Here is a 13099-nt window from a genome sequence, read left to right as displayed (position 1 = left end):
CAATGTGCTCTATGTGGGGCTGCCTTTGTATGTAGTCTGGAAACTTCAGTTGGTACAGAATGTGACGGCCAGGTTGTTCTCCGTGTCATCTCGGAGAGATCACATAGAGCTTTGCATATAGAGCTACACTGGCTACCAATAGGTTTACAGGCAAAAAAACAAAGTGCTGGTTATAAAGCCCTAAACGGCGTAGGCCCTGGGTATTCAAGAGCACGTCTTCTTCATTATGAGCCCCACCACCCATTGAGGTCATCTGGAGAGGTCCGTCTCGGGTTGCTGCCAGCTCAGCTGGTGGCCACATGGGGATGGGCCTTCTCAGTTGCTGTCCCAAGACTGTGGAACGCGCTCCCTACTGAAATACGATCCTCCCCATCTCTGACGATTTTTAAAAAGCATTTGAAAACCCACCTCCTCACCCAAGCTCTTTCAGCTTTTTAAATTTTTAGCTTTTAATCTGTGGTTGATTTAAAATTGTTAAATTGTTTGAAGTTTTTGCATATGTTTTAACTTGTTTTATGCTAATGTTAATGTTAACTGCCCAGAGATGAAAGTTTGGGGTGGTGTACAAATTTAATAGATAGATAGACAGATAGATAAAGTGCTGGTGGTCAAGCCCAAACACTGTAGTTCCTCCTACCTGCCCACTCTGAGCTCCAGCCACACACTGAAGTCCCTTCCATCTGCTCCATATTCTGATCTATGCCATGCACAATTCTTTCGTCAAATTGTTCCGGTACCCTAGAGGAGATAACCTTTCCTATTAAAAATTCACAAAGAAAGACACATAATGTGCTATGCCAAGATAGCTTTTTTTTTAATGCATCCCTTGCAATGAAGGATTAAGGAGGATCTTAGGAGAATCATAAATATTGTAAGGTCACATAGTACTCCCTTTTGGAAAGACAGCATTTAGGTTTTAGCTATACAGAAATACAGCACGAATGCTTCACAAGGGTAGTGACCAGATCATGCCACATAGCTCACCCTACTTTCACAAGGTTTCAACATGCAGGTCAGTATTACCCCCATTTTACAGGTGGACAACAGAAGTAGAAGGAGAGTACAAGTTTAGATGCATGATTAATCCCATCAAGATTACAAATGTGTAGCTTCTATCTCCCCTTCAAGATATAGGCCACTGTTTCCCCCCATGATAGGAGGCTGGCAAAGAGAAAACAAGCCCAGTATGTGAACTGAACAGATATTGCACCCCCACCCCCGTTCAGACGTTGCTCTGGAAGTGCGTGAAGTTCTGTGTGTCTTTGCTGTAATGTCAGAAAGAGGAACTCCGTGTCCGCACTATCGATAGATCGATCTATCCGTCCATCGGCTCCGTCTCCACCTATGCTTTGCCTTTATGGTTGAACTGTGCAAAAGGCAATTTAAGGGTCAGGGTTGTGAGGGGGGATACACGCAATGCGGTGACAGGCTCCCCACCTCCACTTCCCAGCGCCATCCGCCCTGAAAATATTCATTACAAGCCGCAGTTAAGGAAAGGGCAAAGCTCCCACCTTGCCTTCTCTTCTCTTCCCTCGTTTAACTAACTTTGGGGATCAGAAAGGGCGGGGTCGGAGGGGGGGCAGCGGCGGGATACATATAACTTGAAGAGGCTGCTGGATGACGTCAGAAGCCGGACGGATCCTCAAAGAAAAGCGAGGAGGACTAAAAGAGAAACCGTTTGCGTTTTCAAGCCTTCCGCGGTTGCAGAGCTCAGCCAATCAGCAGCTCTGATTCCCCCCCTCCCGCCAGTTAATTTAAACAGCTGATTACGATTACCCACTCTCAGGAAGGAAGAGTACATACGCGGCGCACCGAACACTGACCAGCGTCGCTCCGTCACAAGACCCCTTTGAACATTCTCTTGGAACGAAAACCAGGCTGGTTTTCGTTCCAAGAGAATGTTCAAAGGGGTCTTGGCAGCCAGCCAGGCACGGGTAGTTCTTCAGAAGAACGCTGTAAACTTCCGAAGACATGCGCCGAAGAGGCAACTTGCATAGGGCGAGCAAAGCTGGAATTACAACACGCCAGTGCTGGAAGAAGTGCCTCTGTTCTGCAGGGCTACTCGCCGGTAGAAATATTCACATGATGACCCGTCCATCTGCAGGCCAGGCCCGGCCGCGTTTGAGCCTGGCACATGCTGAAGTATGACTTCAGGGTGAGGACAGACAGCCTACAATGGGCTAGAAGTGGAATGCGGCTTTATTTTATTGATAGATAACTCTGCTATACATTATTATTATTATTACATTTATATCCCGCTCTTCCTCCAAGGAGCCCAGAGTACTACATACTTGAGTTTCTCTTTCACAACAACCCTGTGAAGTAGGTTAGGCTGAGAGAGAAGTGACTGGCCCAGAGCCACCCAGCTAGTTTCATGGCTGAATGGGGATTTGAACTCGGGTCTCCCCAGTCCTAGTCCAGCACTCTAACCACTACACCATGCAAGTGGCAGCATTGTTTTTATTACTTTTGCTCTACATTTCGAAACTGTCACAGAGGAAGCTGCTTTGTTCTACTGAGTCAGCCCATTGGTCCATCTAGCTCAGTAGTGTCTACTCTGCCTGGCAACAATTCTTCAAGGTTACAGGCAGAATTCTTTCTCAGCCTTATCTGGAGAAGCCAGGGATTAGGGTCGTAGCAATAATGGAATGGGGTGGGGGTATGCCAACCAGGGGTACTTGAAATCCGGGAGGTACTTTGAAGCCTTGTAGGGGGGTACATGCCATACAATGAACCTTCTCACCACCCCGACTGACTTGCATGTTGCTACACCATTGGCTTCTCCCTCTTCAGGAGGGGAAGGGGAGGCGTGTCAGGCAGCATCCCTCCCTCCCCTCCACAGGACTGGCTGGCTGTGTGTTCAGGCTCAGCCCTCTGCTTCCTAAGCCTGACTGACAGGCCTGACAGTGAGGGAACCACTACCTGGTGCTCAGCATTGGCATTGCCTTTGCTGTCCAGGCTGTCAATCAGACTGAGGGCAGGCTGGGCGGAGCCCGAGTGCCTTGCCAGCCAATTACATGGAGAGGAGGAGGGAGAGGCAAGGTCAGGTTAGGTCAGGGTATGCTGTAGTCCTGGCCTTAGACTCCAGACTCCAGGAGGAGGATGGAAGGCACAGCATAAAGTTAGGGGGGTGAGTTTGGGTTTTTGCTTTCCTTTTTTTCTTGATTCCAGAGCCGATGCACTTAGTTTGTATTTGTTATTTCCCACCAACGCTGGCAAGATTTACTTGTGGGGGGGAGGGTCATAATTCTTGGCTACTTATATGGGGTACCTGAACTGAAGCGTTGAGACAGAAGGAGTATACTTGTTTATAGAAGGTTGAGTACCTGGAGGTAGAGCAAAGCATTGCTCTTGGGAACAATAAAGGCCAGCAGTTTCCTGCAGTGTGGGGCAATCATACTACCCATTGGTTCCAGAGTATGGCGGGCGAGAGGGCCCAGGTGAAAGCTGTGCACCTTAAGAGCTTCTCTTCCAGGGCTGGCATGAGTGGAGAAGAAGGAGCCCAGTATTTATCACATTGATATTCTGCTATTTTCCCATTACAAAGCTCAAGCTGGTGGACAGGTGATTCCAAGGTGGTCTCCCATCCAGGCACTGAGCAGACCTGGACCTACTTAACTTCAGCAAGGTGGCTGTATCTTGCGGCTTCAGATTACATCCCAAGACTATGAAGCTGTGCTCCTTCTTCTCTGGCGAAGGCCATTGTATCCTACTATTGGGCTTGGACTGGAGGATCCAATGAGCCCTTTGCTGGTCTCAGAGCTGGGAATGATGCATGCTAATTTTAACTCATTCAAGAGTAATGGGGGGGGGTAATCTGTGGCATAAGTAGCAGAGGTATGGGGGGCATATTGGCAGGAGGGAGGGGGCCTGTGGGCATGGCTATGACATGGAGCAAACCTGCACAACTTTGACCTGCCTGCAGATGGTATAGACTACAACTCCCATGATCCCTGACTATTGGCTACTGTGGCTGGGGATGATGGGGGTTGTCATCCAACATGACTGGAGGGCAAGATTCATGCAGCCCTGGCATAAAGTCATACCTGCATCATACGTCTCCCTAGTCAGCTGAGCAGAATCGAGGTAAAGCCATAAGTTACACAGGAGGCTGCCTTATATGGAGTCATACCATGGCTTTGTCAAGCTCAGCGTTGTCCGTACTGACTGGCAGCAGCTCTCCAGGGTTTCCGATGGGTATTTCTCAACCCGACCTGGAGATACCATGGATTTGACCTGCTCTTCTGCATACAAAACAGATGCTCTTCCACTGAGCTACTGTGCTTTCCCATTGAGACATAAGGCAGCTTCACACTTAACAGAGAAGCAGCGGGTCAGCCAAACTGTTTGTTCCCAGGGCACACACTGGAGCCCAATTTCCAGCGTCAGAAGGGCTATGCCAACATTGGGCATGTCATGCAAACCTACCAGTGTTGACATATTCTGGAAGCCATCTGGAAGCCTTATTCTGCCCTACCTGTGTTCTGGAAGGCAACGGACCAGGTCTCACGATCCGTGAGACCCGGTTTGGGGCGCTGAGCGGGAAGAGCAGGGAGGGAGCCCTGGGCAGCCGGATCGGCTGCCCAGCCCCCAGAAGCCCCAGTATGCCCTGCGCGAGCATGCAGGGCATACTGGGGAGACCCCCCGGAGCCTGGAGGCGGCTTTTCGCCTCCCAGTCGGGGGTCTACTCACAGGTAGCTGCGCTGCAGAGCCGGGCCGCGGCTGCTCACGAGCAGATAGCCAGGGTTTGCGGAGTGCTCGCTCCGCAAACCTGGGCTAAGGGGCAGGCTACTTGAGCGGGTTAGCCGCTCAAGAACCACTGGGCTCGCTTGCAAGCCCGGTGGTTCTTACGATTAACAAAAATCGGGCTAGGCTCTCCTAGCCCGATTTTTGTTAATCGTGAGAATAGACCCAACATCTGTAACCAAAACTTGAAGTTGGTTTCAGATGGCTTCCAGATCCAAGTAGGGCAGAATATGTCAACACTGGTGGGTTCGGACAACACACCCAAGGTCAACAGAGCCCTCCCAACACCGGATGTCTGGCTCCCATGTGCACTTCGGGAACGAATCACAATTCAGCCGAGCCACCATTTCTCTGTGACATGTGAAGCCACAGAGTGGCACTAATACTTTGGCTTGACTTGGGACAAGAAGGTTGACCAGCATTAGTATCTCAGCCTAAGCACCATTTATATATTGGAATGGATATATTCTTCCTTTTGTTTGTCTATGATATCTGGTTGTTAGTAGGGCAGGCTAGAATTCTAGACAGAGAAATTCTCCACTTTAAGACAGCAATGAACATGGACACCAAACCAGATAGAAGGAATTCAACCTGGAATCCTTGTTTACACCCTTCCCGTTGGGCCACCTCTTCCCAGTAAAGCTCTTACTCACCTGGAGGAAGTTTGTTTGGCAACACCCCATTGGTTACACCAAGCCTTGGCTTCTTTAAGGACTATCTCCCAAGCTGCAGGCTGCAATTGGTGGTTGCTTTTAGGCTGTCGCCCGATGGAAGCCAATCACAATCCAAGCAGCTTACAGGATGTTGTCATAGCAGGAATCCACTGGCATAGAGCCAGTGCTGTTGTCAAATTATCCTGTTGCAAGGGAAGCTTTCTTGGTTCCCCAAGAAGGGTGTTCATCAACAAGGAGTTATGGAAAACAGGAAGCAGAGGGATGGACTCCTGGTCATCAGCCTGTGGGCAGTCAGCCTTGCCTCCAGCTGCTGAGCAAGCGATGAAGCATAGCATAGTTTAGGTCTCCTCATCCTAATCCCTTGCTGCCCAAGGAACACCATGTTTGAAGGATGTATTCCAATAGATTTTATAGGATCTTATTCCAGAGGGATAGCTGGATTAGTCTGTTATAGCAAACACCTTTGACATGGAGCCGTAGCTCAGTGAAAAGAGTGCTTGTTTTGCATGCAAAAATCGTAGGTTCAGTCCCTGGCATCTCTGGGTAGGACTGGGGGGGAAGCCTGTCTGAAAGCCTAGAGAGTTGCTGCTGGTCAAGGATACTGAGCTAGATGGACCAATGGTCTGATTCAGTATGAGGCAGGTTCATAACTTTCTATCTATATCTATATGTAGAGCTAGAGCTAAAGTTAGATATAGATATAGAAATCGAGCTCTTTCTCACAACCAATGAGAAAGGGCTACCCAGTTTGCGGGGAGGAAGCCCAAAAGCACTTACCGTATTTTATGGACTATAAGACTCACTTTTTCCCTCGAAAAATATCCGCCAAAATTCAGGAGCGTCTTATATGTTTTAACAGTTTAATATGTTAAAACTCTGAAAAAATGGATTAAAATTAAGGTGCGTCTTATAGTCCGTAGTGTCTTATCGTCTGTAAAATACGGTAATTCCCCGCAGACGATCCTCGCGATGTCCCTAGGTGGGCGGATCATCCGCTCAGATGAGCACAGGCTCCTGCCGGCAGCTCCGAGGGTCAGGGTACCAGGATGTGCTGCTCCGTCCCCCGGAGCTCCAATAATGCACTGCGCGAGTATGCAGTGCATTATGGGGATCCCCGCTCAGCTGCTTGCAGCCGTGGCTGACACACAATCAATCAAATGGGATGAGGAGAGCACTCACTCTCCTAACCCTGTTTTGAGGGGAGGATCTGTAGGTGGCTTTGCCACCGTGGTGCCACCAGGATCAGGCCCGACCAGGCTGGGTTCCCTTAGTCCGGTTTTGCACATGCGTGTGAATAGCCTCATAGTCTCCAACCTCTGATGGTTGGGTAAGACGACTGAGAGGGTGGCGGCTGACCATCTCCAAGTGGTCTTGGAGGCAACTGATCCAGACCCATTTCAAACTGGCTTTAGGGAGGATTATGGGGTTGTGTCTAGGAATGTGCGCAAACCGCAATTCGAGCACATTTCGGGAGCGGTGCAGGGAAGTTTTAAGAAAGAGGAGAGTAGGTCCTTACCTGCTCTCCACCGCTCCATGCAGCTCCCTGCTGGGGTGACACACAACCTGAGAAGCCCCACGCGGCATCAGCACGTACATGGCGTCTGCACATGTGTGGGTGCTATTGGTGTGGTCAGTATGGTGTTGCTGACCACACAAATGGCACCCACACATGTGCAGACATCATGTGCATGCTGATGCCGCGTGGGGCTTCTCAGGATGTGCATCGTCCCAGCAGGAAGCTGCATGGGGTGGCGGATAGCAGTTAAGGACCTACTCTCCTCTTTCTTAAGTTCCCCCACACCACTCCTGAAATGTGCTCAAACCGCAGTTCATTCATATTCCTAGCTGAGACGGCCTTGGTTTGCCTGATAGATGATCCCCACCAGGGAATTGACAGAGGGAATGTAACTCTGCTGGTTCTTTTGGATCTCTCAGTGGCTTTCAATACCATCAAACATGGTATCCTTCTGGATCGCCTGAGGGATTTGGGGGATAGGAGGCACTTTCTTTTAACAGTAGTTCTGCTCCTATGTGTTGGGTAGATTTCAGATGATGACAGTTGCTCTTCAAAACAGGAGCTGTAATATGGAGTCCCTCCAGACTCTGTTCTGTCACCGATGCTTTTTAACATCTACATGAAACCGCTGGGTGAGGTCATCAGGGGATTTGGTGCTGGGTGTTATCAATACGCTGATGATACCCAAATCTATTTCTCCCTGTCATCAATATCAGGAAATTGCATTAGCCTCTTAAATGCCTCCCTACAGGCAGTAATGGGTTGGATGATGGATAATAAACTGAAGCTAAATCCAAGCAAGATGGAGGTGCTCATTGTTGGGGGTCATAATCTGCAAGACAGGATAAAACTCCCTGTTCTGGACAAGGTTACACTCCCCCAGAAAGAACAGGTTTGTAGCTTGGGAGTGTTCTTGGTCCTGGGTCTCACCCTGCTGCCTCAGGCTGAGGCTGTGGCCAGGAGCACTTTTTATTTACCAGCTGCAATTGATTCGATAACTCCATCTATTTCTTGATTAGAATGACCTGGAAACAGTGCTACACCAGGTGGTAACCTCCAGGTTAGACTACTGCACTACACTCTATGTAGGGCTGCCTTTGTATGTAGTTCGGAAACTTCAGTTAGTCCAAAATCTGCAGCAGCCAGATTGGTCTCTGGGGTATCCCGGAGAGATAACATTGTGCCTGCCCTTAAACAGTTGCACAGGCTGCCGATATGTTTCTGGGCAAAGTACAAAGTACTGGTTATTACCTTTAAAGCCCTGAATGGCTTAGGTCCTGGTTACCTGAGAGAGCGCCTTTCTCTACAAGAGCCCCACCTCTCTTTAAGATAATCAAGAGGAGTCCATCTTCAAGTGCCTCCGGTTCATCTGGTGGCAACCTGGGATGAGGCCTTCTCAGCTGTTGCCCTTAGGTTGTGGAATGCGTTCTTTGTGGGTATAAGAGGATTCTCTTCCTTGGAGGCTTTCAGGAGGGCCTTTAGCCAGGCTCTTAATGATATCTAGTTTGAATTGTAATGTGTTTTAATTGGGTTTAAATGCTTTAAAAAATTAACTATTTTATTATGTGTTTTTGATTTTAATGTAAACCGCCCTGAGCCACTTTTGGAAGGGTAGTATAGAAATTGAATGAATGAATGAATGAATAAATAAATAAATAAACACACACACACACACACACACATACATACATAAACACACACACACACACACACACATTCGTCTTATATTGTAGCACCTTACAGAAGAACATATTTATTGTGGCAGTAGCTTTCATGGATGCATGAAGTGTCATCTTCATTTGGCATAAATATATCCAAAGGTAAAATATTTATAAGAGAAGCTCAGTGATCATTCACCACAGCAGGAGTTGACAATAAGACCATGTTATTCCTTTGCTAGGCAAATTTTATTTATTTATTTATTTGATTTATATATCGCCCTTCCAAAAAATGGCCCAGGGTGGTTTAACTCCTGTAATGGGAGAGAACAATTTGGTCTTGATTGAATCCCAGATCAATAGTATCAAACTTGCTAATCAATTGCAATTCAGCAATTTGACTTACCTCTGAGGATCTTTTGCTGGATACTTTCAAATCAACAGCAGAATGTCCTGGGAGACTGAAATGTTCTCTCACCAGATTTTGAAAGTTCCCCTTTTTGTCAGACTTGTGTCCATTTATTCTTTTTGAGTGGAGACTGACCTGTTCATAGATAGTAAAAGGATACTACTGACAGGTGATGGCATGGATCCATGTGAATAAAAAGTTAAGTCTGTTCAGAAATAACCTCAGGGACTGTTAACACAAACAAGCTGATAAGGAAAGGGGGTTGGGGGAAAGTCCCCATCATGTACATAACTACACTTACAGGTGATCTTGTGTATGACTGACCTTCAGCTCTTGTCACGCAGCCTTGTGGACCAAAAATAGTTTTTCAAGACTTTGCTCTATAGGAACCAGTTGGGGGAGATATTCTTTTTCTTGTTTTCCATGTCTAAAGGGATACACAAAAGTTGAGCAGAATGGTGGGACAGCACTCTCTCCTTTTAAAAAAAAACCAAAACCAAAACCAATTAAAATAAGCAAAATGTAAGAAGTCATTGTGGAGACTTCCACAGTGGAGAGCTGGTCTTGTGGTAGCAAGCATCAATTGTCCCCTTTGCTAAGCAGGTCCACCCTGGTTTGCATTTAAAGAAGACTACACGTGAGCACTGTAAGATATTCTCCTTTGGGGATGGGGCTGCTCTGGGAAGAACAGCTGCATTCTTGCATGCAGAAGGTTCCAAGTTTCTCTCCATGGCATCTCCAAGTTGGGCTAGGAGAGATCACTGCCTGTAACCTAAACAGCTTAGGCTCTGGGTATTTAAAAGAACGTCTTCTTCACCATGATGAGCCCCACCGCCTGTTAAGATCACCTGGAGGGGTTCGTCTCATCTGCAGTTGCCGCCAACTCGTCTGGTGGCTACTTGGGAACGGGCTTTCTCCGTTGCTGCCCCTGGACTTTGGAATACGCTCCTTGTTGAAATAAGAGTCTCCCTATCTCTGGCAAGTTTTAAAAAGGCACTGAAGACATATTTATTCTCCCGGGGTTTTAATTAGATTAATGGTTTTAAATTTTTAATGTTGGTTTTAAATGATTCTAATGCTAATGATTTTAATGTTTAAATGATTGTAATTGTTTAATTTAGTTTTAATCTTAATTGTTAATTGGTTTTAATTGTTTTTGTTTTGATATAAACTGCCCTGAGCTATTTTTGGAAGGGCAGTATATCAATCAATCAATCAATCAAATAAATAAATAACCTTGGAGAAGCCACTGCCATCTAGCAATACTGAGCTAGATGGACCAATGGTATGGCTCAGTATATTGCAGCTTTCTATGTTCCTATGTAAGTGAGATTTGAACCAGTGCCTCTGACTCACAGCTCTCAGTCTAACAGCCTGCTCCAGTAGCGGAGCGAGGCCAGTGGTGGCCTGTATTGGGCTGCTGTGGTGGCCCTGCTCGCCCTGCCACCTACACCTGACGTCAGACGCGGGGGGGTTAGCCACGCCCCCACATCTGATGTCAGATGCAGAGTGTGTGGTCTGGCTCCTGAATGGGGCCATGCAGGCCCGTTTGGGAGTTAGATCAGGCCAGTGCTGCTTTTGCAGCGTGTCCAGGAGCGGCCCTCCTGGCTGTGCTGCGAACACAGCGCTGGACACCTAACTCCCCAAAAGGGCCGCACGTCCCCATTCGGAAGCTATATCGAGGCCAGCGCTGCATTCGCAGCATCACCAGAAGCGGCTCTCTGAGCTGCTCCTGGCCACACTGTGAATGCAGTGCTGGTCATTTAACTCCCCAATGAGGCCAAGCGACCCTGTTTGGGAGCTAAACCAGCCTCCCCACATCTGACATCAGTGTGTGTCGGCGCCGCAAGGTGTGGCCCCTGAGGGGCGGTGTCCCGAGTTCTTTGAACCCGGTCGCGCAATGGTGGCTATGCCCCTGGCCTGCTCTTCTGTCAATGTAATCCTGTTGAATTCAGTTCCTGACATCCTGAATAACAAAGCACTTGCAGAACAATGACACTGCACTAGTGCAAAGCTGTTGTGCTAGCTACTCACACAAAGTCTGGAGATAGCATTCCAGACTAGTGTTGCACAACTACAAGCATGCTTGTACTTGTGCAATAGTGCACAACTGTGGCACATCTCATTTGTTTTAAACTGAACTGTTATGCAGTTGCACAAATCCTTGGCTTTTTCATGCAACCATGCAATCTTCTTGCGCTAGCCCAACTTTGCCCATTATGCAAGTGCTAAATCAAGAGACCAGCCACTCTTCCTAATTTAAATGTGCCTAATTTTGCATCGGACCAGACTGGTTTTTTAAATTTATTCCAGTTTAAAAGAGAACAACAATGGCATAAATAATAATGCAATCAAGGATAAAGAGGGGAAAAGAAAAGAAAAGGAAGAAACCCTTAATCATTAGCATAACGTATAAATAATATATCAATAATGATAATGAGGGGGAAAGGGTGGGGGAATCTTCTATTTAGGACCAGACTGTTAGCCATCACCTTGTAATACATTCCTGATTCATTGGCCTTTGGTTATAATGGATGGCTACTCCAACTTCAAGTGGGGCACTAAAAGGATCCGTTTTGCAGTCTCTCTTGATGTGTCCAGAGACAAAAAGAAAGTTGTTGGGAGTTAGCTAGAGGAGATGGTTATGGCTACAAGTCTTCGGCATGCATCTTTGGGAGTAAGCCCCAATGAGTTCAGTGGATAAAATAAAGTGTGGGTTAGAACAAAAAATAATTTAGTGGGACTTATTTCCAAGTGATCCTGCATAGGATTGTACTGCGTGAGATTCCTAGCTGGCAGAAACAGCTTCCACAATCCTGGGGATGCCAGACTGATGTCACTTTGGGACTAATGCTTCTGGAGTGCTTGATTCCCATCTGTTCAACCTGCACAATGGTAGACCACAAAAGGCACTGCATCTCCAGGGCTCTTATCTCATAAGAAATTTGGTTCTAAAGAAAACAAATTGTAGTTATGTCTACAATTAGTGATGTCTGCTCCCAGACCCAGTTCCAGGTTTCAGAGGGCCCTCAGCAAGCTGGCTGGGCCCCACCACTGCATAAATATTATGGGTCAACAGAGGTAGTCCCAGGGCTGAGTAGGCCCTTCAGAGATCCCTGGGCCCTTGGCAGCTGTCCAGCACAGTGCTGACTCCTGACACCATCCCTGGCTGTCCCCTCCATGAACGACCAGAAAGCAGTGTCTAAAATCCTAGTTGTAGGCAAACAGTTATGTATTATTTATTTATTCGATTACTATACCACCCTTCCAAAAATGGCTCAGGGTGATTTACACAGAGAAATAACAAACAAATAAGATGGAACCCTGTCCCCAAAGGGCTCACAATCTAAAAAGAAACGTAAGATAGACACCAGCAACAGTCACTGGAAGTACTGTGCTGGGGGTGGATAGGGCCAGTTACCCTCCCCCTGCTAAATAAAGAGAATCGCCACGTTAAAAAGGTGCCTCTTTGCCAAGTTAGTCAAGAACAGACTCAAAGAATAGGATTAGCTTAGCAATGGAGAAGATTTTGGAGGCAGTCAGATGGACAGGAGGGAGGCAAACTCTGGCTGATGATTACTATGGAGCAAGGAAAGTTATTTCCTTACTTGCTGCTACAGTGCAACACTAGCCCTGGTCCAGCATGGTTTGCTTGATAACCATACCAAGAAAATGGAAGGGTTGCATCACAGGATTTTAGAACTGGGAGGGACTTTTTAGAGGTCTTCTAGTCCAACCCCCTGCTCAGTGCAGGAAACTGCCAAAGCATCCCTGACAGCGGAGAGCTGGTCTTGTGGTAGCAAGCATGACTTGTCCCCATAGCTAAGCAGGGTCTGCCCTGGTTGCATATGAAAGGGAGACTGGAAGTGTGAGCACTGGAAGATACTCCCCATAGGGGATGGAGCTGCTCTGGGAAGAGCATATAGGTTCCAAGTTCCCTCCCTGGCAGCATCTCCAAGATAGGGCTGAGAGATTCCTGCCTGCAACCTTGGAGAAGCCGCTGCCAGTCTGTGAATACAATACTGGGCTAGATAGACCAATGGTCTGACTCAGTATATGGCAGCTTCCTATGTTCCTATGTTCCTAATGCTGACTG

General features: G+C 47.4%; 1 protein-coding gene across 2 annotated transcripts in view; it reads left to right on the top strand.

Annotated features, from left to right (window-relative positions):
* Positions 1-1970: 1970 nt before the first annotated feature.
* Positions 1971-13099, top strand: part of DLX4 (distal-less homeobox 4) — an 88128-nt gene continuing 76999 nt past the window's right edge. For both annotated transcript variants that reach the window (XR_008309424.1, XR_008309423.1), the window contains exon 1: positions 1971-2155. The gene's annotated coding sequence lies outside the window, so the exon portion shown is untranslated. The remainder of the gene's footprint in view (positions 2156-13099) is intronic.

Source organism: Hemicordylus capensis, chromosome 6 (assembly GCF_027244095.1).
Source record: "Hemicordylus capensis ecotype Gifberg chromosome 6, rHemCap1.1.pri, whole genome shotgun sequence".
Classification (NCBI taxonomy): domain Eukaryota; kingdom Metazoa; phylum Chordata; class Lepidosauria; order Squamata; family Cordylidae; genus Hemicordylus; species Hemicordylus capensis.
The sequence above is the reverse complement of the archived record's forward strand: the minus strand, read 5'-3'. Positions and strand labels throughout refer to the sequence as shown.